At 42.7% G+C, this 10,661-nt stretch overlaps 1 long non-coding RNA gene across 1 annotated transcript; it reads right to left on the minus strand.

Moving 5' to 3' along the window:
* Positions 1 to 1,369: 1,369 nt before the first annotated feature.
* On the minus strand, positions 1,370 to 3,934 carry LOC113013223 (uncharacterized). The gene is made up of 3 exons (XR_003270804.2): positions 3,598 to 3,934; positions 2,355 to 2,447; positions 1,370 to 2,223 (listed from the first exon to the last, which is right to left on the minus strand). It is a non-coding gene; the product is annotated as an uncharacterized LOC113013223 (long non-coding RNA).
* Positions 3,935 to 10,661: the final 6,727 nt, after the last annotated feature.

Consider the following 10,661-nt stretch of genomic DNA (forward strand, 5'->3'; position numbering starts at 1 on the left):
AAAATAAATTATTTATTCTCAATGATCCCAACTAAACCGCCACAAGATTGGTTCAGATCTCTAGATTCATGTATGTCCAAATTCCTTTGGAAAAATAAACCCCCACGTATAAGCTTAAAAACACTACAAACGACCAAGGATAAAGGAGGACTAGAACTGCCTAACTTTCAGCACTACTTCTTAGCCAACAGGCTTCAGTTTATCTCAGGATGGCTAAAACACACCCTCTTAGATGAACCTTGGCTAGATGTAGAACAAGCACTCTGCAATAATCTAGAGATCTCAGACCTACCATTTATCAGCTCAAACATCCAACGACATGAATGCTTTAAAAGCATCAACATCAGCTCTTCTCTGACAGCATGGTGGGAGTTTCTAAAATTGACGGCGTCTTCATTAATCCCATGCAAACGTACACCTATCTGGAACAACCCTGACATATTACAAAACAATAATATGATAAACTTTTCAGATTGGAGTGATAAAGGAATCAAATATTTAGAACATATACTAGAAGGAACAGAATTTATCTCATTTGACGGACTAGTTACACAATATGGGATCAACAAGAAAAGATTTTTAGAATATCAACAAATTAAATCCATAGTAAAAAAGAAATTTAAACCGGGTCAAGTTGAACTACAAACACCACCAAGTGTGGTTCAATTTCTTACTCTTAAACCCCCAAATTACTATCCAAAATATACAGAATGCTTTCTAAAACAGATGAATCAATATCACTTCCTATTGCAAAATGGGAAGCGGATTTATCAGTTAACTTAGACCTAAACTTCTGGTCTCAGACTTGCTTAAAAACCTTTCATCTAATTAGAAATCCCAGTCTTCAATTAATTCAATACAAAATATTACACTCTAAGAAATAAAATGTTGTATTTACTCCACCCAGTTATGTCAACCGGTTCCACACAACTGGGTTAGTGAAATATAAAATGTATGATACATTTAATTTGAACAAGAAATTTTAAGTACATCTGATAAGATTTGGATAATTAAATGCAAATCAAAAGAATCATGTTGTATTAGCTGAATATCATAATGTTGATATAACTAACCTTGTTGATTTAAATTGAGAAGACTAAATAAAACCTACTCAACCAAAACAAGCTGTACTTACTTTGAGAAATAACATGTTGTATTTACTCCACCCAGTTATGTCAACCGGTTCCACACAACTGGGTTAGTGAAATATAAAATGTATGATATATTTAATTTGAACAACAAATTTTAAGTAAATCTGATAAATCTACTCACCCAAAACACGCTCTACTGAAACTATAGGATTAAATCACTTTAACAGAATTGCAACTTAGTCTATTTAAGTTTGTAAATTAAATAAATCGAACACAAGTTTATTCAGTTAACCTAACTTTAATAACACTTTGTGTAAAACTTGTTGAAGCACACTTTGAGCAATTCAAATGCTTCTAGATCTTTTCCCCCAAACAATCTTTACATATATTCAAGTGCATTTTAGGTGCAGGAAGACAAGATACAGAATGTCATGTTAAACTGAAATGATTAAAACTGGAAAGTGTTGTGATTCCAACATTTTTAACATTAACATGACTTAATTTAAACTTGATTGGGCTACAATGAAAATCCCACAATACAGCCCTGCAAACAGCAGGTAGAAATTACTTTTGTGTCATTTTTGTCCATATTTAGAAAAATAACCTTTGCTTCAAAACTTAAACTGAAGTCCAAAGTTAGGAGCAGTCTTTTTCAGTGTAGTTGGATGTTGGTAAAGGTTCAAGAACAAAGAACACAGAAAAGTGAAAGGCCTTGCAGAAGTTCTTGTAGCAATTCAAACTGAACAGTTTATGAAGTGCAAGGAGAAGGGTTCGAGAACCTTAAAGTTCAGTGTCCTCTATAGTTCACTGCAGGCTGTTTCACTCAAGCAGTTTGTTTTTCAGAACCTGCACCTTCATGGATAGGTTGTTCCCATCCAACTCCATCGGCACCTTCTGAAGAAATTCAAATGTGTATTTCAGGTGCTTTGGGTAGCTCAGATTTAGAGTATAGATTAGTCCAAGCCGGAGGGCACAACCCTTTGTCACATCACTAAGAGCTTTCAGCACAGTGTATCCTTCTATGATGACAGCAATGTCCTCAGGTGTATCTGCAGAGTTTGCTCTCATGTCTGACAACATAGACTCCCAAAGTCAGCTGCTCTGTTTCTCTGCTTGCACCAAGATCCACATCCTTTAAATAAAAATTAAAAAAAAGATAAGTTAATTGCGTACATATACATATGGACAAGTAAGTCCACCTTCCATTTCCAATCCCAAATTTAAAAAAGGAAAATAACTGATCGTTTTCCTTTTTTAACTTACCAAGAATTCCTTGAACAGGTCATCTGGCTTTTCATTTAAGTAGACACAGACAGCTTTCAGAATGCATTCCTGTCAAACATCAACGCTGGGATTCTGGTGGAGATAAGAACTCAATATGAGAGAAGTTTCCTATTTTGGTTCCTTTCAACCTCTTTACAAAAGAAAGTCAAAAATATTAACACATAGCAGATATGTGATTAAGCAATGTTTCATAACTCACATCAGTGATGTGCAGTGAGGTTCATGATTGGTAAGGCACTGACTCCTCTGTGTCAGATTAACAAATATATGAACCCAAAAATCGAAGCTTTTCAATTTTGACATTACGTGAAAGCTTTCATTTTTGCTTTAATCAATTCTAGATTGTTCAACAATATATTTAATAATTGTGCCCCTAAAAATATTAAAATTAAATAGAAGATTAGAACTGGGCAATATGGACTTAAAATCCTATCATGACATTTTGTGGATAACAATAAGTCTGTGAAGGTTCACAGTCATCCAGGTCATCGTAGTCTGAGGAGCTTGGAAAGAAAAGTGAAGCTTCTTCAGTGAAGATTTCTGACACTAAACCAGAAATCAACCTGGAGTCGAATTCTTTCAAACAATGTAGCAACTTAATTGATGCACATTTCTAAAATACACTACACATTCATTTCATTCTTCAAACTACAGGATCGCTGGCGCTCCCAGTGGTCATTACTGATGTCAGGGAGCAGGTGCGGTAGATGTTGGGAGTAATTTTAAAACTGTCGGTCTTAGTAGGCAAGTCTCATCTTAACAACAATCGCAAAAGATTTTGGAAAATTACACCGAAGCAGGTTCAACAATATTTGTTAAATGTTTTCATACTTCTAACATGTGTGAGAGGTATACAAGCTAGAGCAGGGGTGCCCAGTCCCGGTCCTCGAGAGCTACCGTCCTGCAGCTTTTAGATGCATCCTTGTTCCCACACACCTGAATCAAATGAATGGCTTGTTATCAGGCCTTTGCCAAACATGATGGCATGCTGAAGAGGTAATCAAACCATTTGATTCAGCTGTGTTGGAGTAGGGATGCATCTAAAAGCTGCAGGATAGTAGCTCTCGAGGACTGGGATTGGGCAGCCCTGAGCTAGAGTGTTAAAAAATTTGCCAGGCATCATTTGTTTAAAAAAAAATGCAAAAGTATTCCCGAAAGTGTCAGATGTGTATCAGTTAGTATACATTAATCAAATTTGTCATCCTTAAATTGTTGTACTTACCAAATAATCCTCAGATGGCGATGGATTCTATCCAGGATGCTAAGCATATGCAAGTCTCAGTTGAAAATGGCGGATGATCAAACTTCCACACTGCACATGTGCAAACTCAGAAGTACGGAGAGCCTATTAGGACAATCCTCTTTAAATTAAAGTGCTCTTCATTTTAAATGAACTTTTTACATTGGATTTAATTTACTGCATTTTGTTGTATTGAAATATTATCTTGTTAATTAAATTCAAAACAACATACTTGTGTTTAAAGTTAAAAATCAATTGGTGGCATTAGTTTTAACATGAAGCATTTACATAATGCTACCAACATCAGTGTGTCATTTCTTAGAGTGCACATAGAGTGCACTATACAGGTCATCGGATGTTCAAGATGGGCTTTACGTCTACCAACAACTGCTCACACTGCCAAACCAATTCACCGGACAATTATATCCACGCTCTTTGGTTCTGTCCACCAGTTCAGAAGTTTTGGCGCGAGATATGTGAAGACTTATCGAAGTGTCTGAAATGTAACATTCCAACTTCCCCCTTAGTGCGGGGGAGCTGGCCCCAGGGAGGGGTCACTTGCCCCTCCCTTCCTTCCCTCCCCATCTCCAGCTGCCTCCCTCTTCCCGCTCCACCACAACCACCCACACATGCAGGACCTTGGAGTAGGGGTATGTCACCAGGGTGCAGAGGAGGCCACCCCCCCCCCCGTCCCCCCCCCCCGTCCCCCGTCCCCTTCTGGCTGCCTCTGCCTCAATTTTAACCCACAACTTAGACATTCACATTACTCACACTCTCATTACACATACATACAGTGGGGCAAAAAAGTATTTAGTCAGCCACCGATTGTGCAAGTTCCCCCACCTAAAATGATGACAGAGGTCAGTAATTTGCACCAGAGGTACACTTCAACTGTGAGAGACAGAATGTGAAAAAAAAATCCATGAATCCACATGGTAGGATTTGTAAAGAATTTATTCGTAAATCAGGGTGGAAAATAAGTATTTGGTCAATAACAAAAATACAACTCAATACTTTGTAACATAACCTTTGTTGGCAATAACAGAGGTCAAACGTTTACTATAGGTCTTTACCAGGTTTGCACACACAGTAGCTGGTATTTTGGCCCATTCCTCCATGCAGATCTTCTCGAGAGCAGTGATGTTTTGGGGCTGTCGCCGAGCAACACGGACTTTCAACTCCCGCCACAGATTTTCTATGGGGTTGAGGTCTGGAGACTGGCTAGGCCACTCCAGGACTTTCAAATGCTTCTTACGGAGCCACTCCTTTGTTGCCCGGGCGGTGTGTTTTGGATCATTGTCATGTTGGAAGACCCAGCCTCGTTTCATCTTCAAAGTTCTCACTGATGGAAGGAGGTTTTGGCTCAAAATCTCACGATACATGGCCCCATTCATTCTGTCCTTAACACGGATCAGTCGTCCTGTCCCCTTGGCAGAAAAACAGCCCCATAGCATGATGTTTCCACCCCCATGCTTCACAGTAGGTATGGTGTTCTTGGGATGCAACTCAGTATTCTTCTTCCTCCAAACACGACGAGTTGAGTTTATACCAAAAAGTTCTACTTTGGTTTCATCTGACCACATGACATTCTCCCAATCCTCTGCTGTATCATCCATGTGCTCTCTGGCAAACTTCAGACGGGCCTGGACATGCACTGGCTTCAGCAGCGGAACACGTCTGGCACTGCGGGATTTGATTCCCTGCCGTTGTAGTGTGTTACTGATGGTGACCTTTGTTACTTTGGTCCCAGCTCTCTGCAGGTCATTCACCAGGTCCCCCCGTGTGGTTCTGGGATCTTTGCTCACCGTTCTCATGATCATTTTGACCCCACGGGATGAGATCTTGCGTGGAGCCCCAGATCGAGGGAGATTATCAGTGGTCTTGTATGTCTTCCATTTTCTGATGATTGCTCCCACAGTTGATTTTTTCACACCAAGCTGCTTGCCTATTGTAGATTCACTCTTCCCAGTCTGGTGCAGGTCTACAATACTTTTCCTGGTGTCCTTCGAAAGCTCCTTGGTCTTGGCCATAGCGGAGTTTGGAGTCTGACTGTTTGAGGCTGTGGACAGGTGTCTTTTATACAGATGATGAGTTCAAACAGGTGCCATTCATACAGGTAACGAGTGGGGGACAGAAAAGCTTCTTACAGAAGACGTTACAGGTCTGTGAGAGCCAGAGATTTTCCTTGTTTGAGGTGACCAAATACTTATTTTCCACCCTGATTTACGAATAAATTCTTTACAAATCCTACCATGTGGATTCATGGATTTTTTTTTCACATTCTGTCTCTCACAGTTGAAGTGTACCTCTGGTGCAAATTACTGACCTCTGTCATCATTTTAAGTGGGGGAACTTGCACAATCGGTGGCTGACTAAATACTTTTTTGCCCCACTGTATAGGATCTTGGGGGTGGACACGATACACGGAATCCAAAGTACCATCAGGGTGTACACCCCACCCCTGGCGTCGTTGCCCACCTCTCAAGGTTAAATACACGTAGACATTGAGGGCCAGCAGGAGGGGCTATGCGCTTACCTGCTGCTCTCTGGCAGGTAGCTCCATGCCCTCCTGGGTTTTAAATGCACCTTAGAACACACATGCATCAACACTACAATGAGCGGGTGGAGGGAGGTTTGGAGTCTTCTCTCACCCCCGTTCTCTGCGACCTGCTGGAGCAGGGGGGCTAGGAGGAGGAGTTGGCCGTCCGACTGCGGTCTGGAGTGTGGGGCCTTCCTGCTGCTGCGGAGTCGGGGTGGTCTGCCTCCCCCCACTGCAGGGAAAAGGGTAACACCACCTGGGTCTGGGTGCAGTTTCCCTCTCCAGGGGCAAGGGTACCTAGACCCGGTGTGTAGAGTACGCTTGGGGAGTGTGATCGTGTGTACAGCGTCTCTTTATGTCTGTCTCCACGTTGGTTGAGTGTGGAGTAAGTGCATATGAGAGCATGAGGGTGGGAATGGATGTTTGTGTCTGTGTGTGCCTGTATGTCTGTGTCTATATGTCAGGTTGGGTGTCAGGCGCCACCTCTCTGGGGACATCTCAGGCCCTCCAAGGTTTGGAGGCCTATCTCCCCCCACCACCACTTCCCCTGTCAGTGGCGGACTCCCTCAGACATCGGTGCGTTGGTGGTTCTTTGTGTCTGGGGATGGGCGTCCAGGTACACACCGGCTCACTCCTTGGCGGCCGCTTATCGGGGCCTGGAGCCTGGGGCTCGCTCGGGCCACTTCGGAGGTGGGGTGCCCCCGGCCTCTCGGCCTGGGGCTCGGTCACTCAGGCACGGCTGGCTGCCGGCGGAGCTCACGGGCGCGTCACTGCAACTCCCCCTGGCTTCTGCTCCGCGGCTGCTGAGTGAACCCTCATCTGGGACTCTCCTCAGCTCTTTCTGGGACAGTGGCGCGGCTGCCCCTCTGTTGGTCTTCCTTGGTCTCTTGTGTTCTGGGGGCCTCTGGATGTCTGGAGTTTTGATCTCCTCATTACCTGCTTCATGCCCTGGAGGACGGGGCTGTGGCCCCCCCACACCCTCTAGCAGATCATTACATGAAGGAACCTTTTAAAAAACAAAAAACAAGCGCGTCCATGCTCACAGGTGTACACACGGGTGATCACACCCACAAACTACACCCTTTTTGGCTCCTACCTCAAAGCACACTGTGTTCTGTTGATCTTATGTGCCGCACAATAATGTTTAACATTTAGTATTTACTGTCATATTCCCATATATCATTGTGATGTTGTTTATTCTATTACTCTTGTTGTCTTCTGCTTGTTTTCTTTTTTCTTTCTCAGCAGGTGATCCAGGTGATTGATATATGCATTTTTTTTCTTCTTTTTTTTTCTCTGCTCATTCTGTTGGTTTTTGTCTTTTGCCCTTCTCCCCCGTCCCTCTTCTCAGCTGTTTCTCTTTCCCTCTTTCTTTCTCCCCTTCTTTCCCCCAGTCAAGTCTGTCCCGTATTCAGTAAGTGAAAATAAAATAAACAATAAAAGGTGAATCAAATGGACCATTACGGCAAGGCTGGGATGGTCAATTTGGTAAAGTAAATCCGTTGGGCATCTTTCTTTGCCTTTAGACAACAATTCTGATGCAAAAGAGCCAAACGGGACAGGCCAAAAAAAAAAAATAAATAAATAAATAAAAATTTGATATGCCCAAGAAAAAAAAAAGAAAAAAAAAAGGAAAACTTCTGATAGAAATGAATGGACACTGCACTCTCCTGGCACAGCAAAGTGTTCCAGGGACTGCAGTGCAGGATTATCCTGATGAGAGCTGCCGCTGACCTGTGCACTCAAGAGATGAGCGTTTACTGTCAATGCACGAGCTGTTCCTGTGCCACGTGGGATGTACCAATGAGAGGTTTATGAAGGTTTGTACTGCCACTGTGGCGTCTGGAGCAGCACGCATACTGCTGTTCCAGAAGTCACATTTTTCCTGGCTGTTGTACCCCCATTCCCAGAAAAGCTACTCAATGTGTGTGTGTGTGTGTGTGTGTGTGTGTGTGTGTGTGTGTGTGTGTGTGTGTGTGTGTGTGTGTGTGTGTGTGTGTGTGCAGAGCTGGCACAGATGTTTGATTGCTTTGGCGTCAGTTGTATGTAGACTGCTATGAAAACTCAGTAAGGGTCAGGGATTGCTCAGTTGTCTGATAGCACTTCTTTGTGTCACGGTCCTGAGTCTGTGGACTCAGTGTTTTTCTGTTTGTATTAGTTATCTTTGTTTTCATGATGTGTTTTGATTCTCTTGGGTTTGATTTCTGTCACTGTATCCCCTAGTTTAGTCCACGTCTGTTCAGTTTCCTGTTTTACTTTGAAAGTCTGTGTACTATGTCAATGTGTTGAGTTTTGCCTCCCGTTGTCTTGTCATGTCTGATGAGTCCCAGCTGTGCTCTCCTCCTGTTTCACATTCCCTAATCACCTCAGTATGTATTTAAGCCCTGTGTTTTTCCCTGCCAGTTGTTGCGTCCTCCACGTTTGTTGTGTGTGTATCCATGGTCGGCTACCTTCAGCATCTCCTGTCTAGTTAGTTTAAGTTGTTGTTTATGTATCGTCCAAGGGTGACTCTCCAGCAAATAAAGCCGTCGTTTAAGTTAATGTTTTGTCTCCGAGTCCTGCACGTGGGTCCAGCCACTGACAGCCACACAACTCATCGTGACACTTTGTGGTTTTGGCGCTCCCTTCTCCTCTGCATTTACTGTGGCCACAGAGCTGTGATTGAAGTCTGACGTACTCTTTGTCCAGGGCAACTGCTCCAACCCTGAGCCTATGGTGTAGGTATTTTATTATGACTCCAGGAAAAGAGAACTGGCAGAGCTTCTTTTTCCACTTTATTCAGTTCTCCAGTAGTCACAAAAAACTGTCCTTAAAATGCCTGGGAAACAGATCTTTTTGTTGGACTAAAGTTGACTCTGCAGATTTTGATTAGTGACTATGCTTTAACTGTGGCATCAACAGGAAACGGAATTACACGAGCAGGAATCATAGCGAGAGGAACTGGAACAACAATGTCATGCCGACTTTCTCACCTGCTGGAAAAGTCGCTTTTCTCTAATCCTAAACTTGCTCATCCCTATTTATCCGCTAGCTCATCCACTTGATGTTGTATGGGTTATTTTTGTGCCACTGTTCTGAGCGCACGTAAAGACTTGCATTTTAAGGAGAAATTTATTTTGAGCAAAGAAAAGCTAAATTTGAGTAAACAAAATTCATTGCTGCGTGCAAAAAATGTATTTCAGTGTTTGCTAATATCTAGGGTGACCAACCGTCCTCTTTTCTCCGGACATGTCCACTTTTCACGTTCTGTCCAGGGGGATTTTCGAGACGGGTAAAAATGTCTGGGGTTTTCCTATCGGCCTACAGAGGACCCATATGTGCAACGCCATCCCCGAACTGCTGTGTTAAGTGTTGTTCCGCGCTCACAGAAAGGACAGCGGCGCACTGAAAAGATGTCAAAGCGCAAGAGCATCTTTTCAGACAAACTGCAAAAGAAATTTCCCTCGTACCATCCCGCTCGGAATAAATGGAAAGCGTAGTGCACTGTATGCAGAGCTGGCACAGACGTTTGTGTGTCTAACAAAGGTACCGTAGATCTTGCTGCTTACATGGACACAGAAAAACATAAAAAGGTTGTGCGAGGTGAAAACACCTGGGAAAAACGAGGATGCTGTTGTATCTGCAGCAGCAGGTGCACTGGCATTTCATATGAAGCATCCCAATAGCTACTGATCTATGGATAGTGTGTTGCTAACAACAATAATAATAACTTAAAAAAATCAAAAGCATTTCCAGACTTTAACACAGCTAAAAAGTTCAGCAGTGCCCCACCAAGACTGAAGCTGTTGTCAGTGGTGTGATAGTGCTACACTCAGTGGAAATCACTCTTGAAGCTCTTAATGAAATCCAGTACTGTGGCATTTCTCAGACTTAAGTAATCATGGAACCTTGGTCTCTTGTGCTCTGAGGGCCTCTGGATGTCTGGAGCCTGGATCTCCTCCATACCTGCTTCATACCCTGGAGGACGGGGCTGTGGCCCCCCCACACCCTCTAACAGATCATTACATGAAGGAACCTTTTAAAAACAAGCGCGTCCATGCTCACAGGTGCACACACGGGTGATCACACCCACAAACTACACCCTTTTTGGCTCCTACCTCAAAGCACACTGTGTGCTGTTGATCTTACGTGCTGCACAATAATGTTTAATATTTAGTATTTACTGTCATATTCACATAGATCATCATGATGTTGTTTATTATGTTGCTCTTCTTTTTTTCTTTTTTTTGCTTGTTTTCTCTTTTTTCTTTCTCAACAGCTGATCCAGGTGATTGATATTTGTATTTTTGTCTGTTAGTTTTGTTGGTTTTTGTTTTGTGCCCTTTATCACTGTTCCTCTTCCCCGCTGTTTTTCTTTCCCTCTTTCTTTCTCCCCTTTTCCCCAGTCAAGTCTGTCCTGTATTTAACAAGTGAAAATAAGATAAAATAAAATATAAAAGGTGAATCAAATAGACCAATACTGTAAGGCTGGGATGGTCCATTTGGTAAAGTTAACCCGTTGGGCATC

Source organism: Astatotilapia calliptera, chromosome 4 (assembly GCF_964374335.1).
Source record: "Astatotilapia calliptera chromosome 4, fAstCal68.1, whole genome shotgun sequence".
Classification (NCBI taxonomy): Eukaryota; Metazoa; Chordata; class Actinopteri; order Cichliformes; family Cichlidae; genus Astatotilapia; species Astatotilapia calliptera.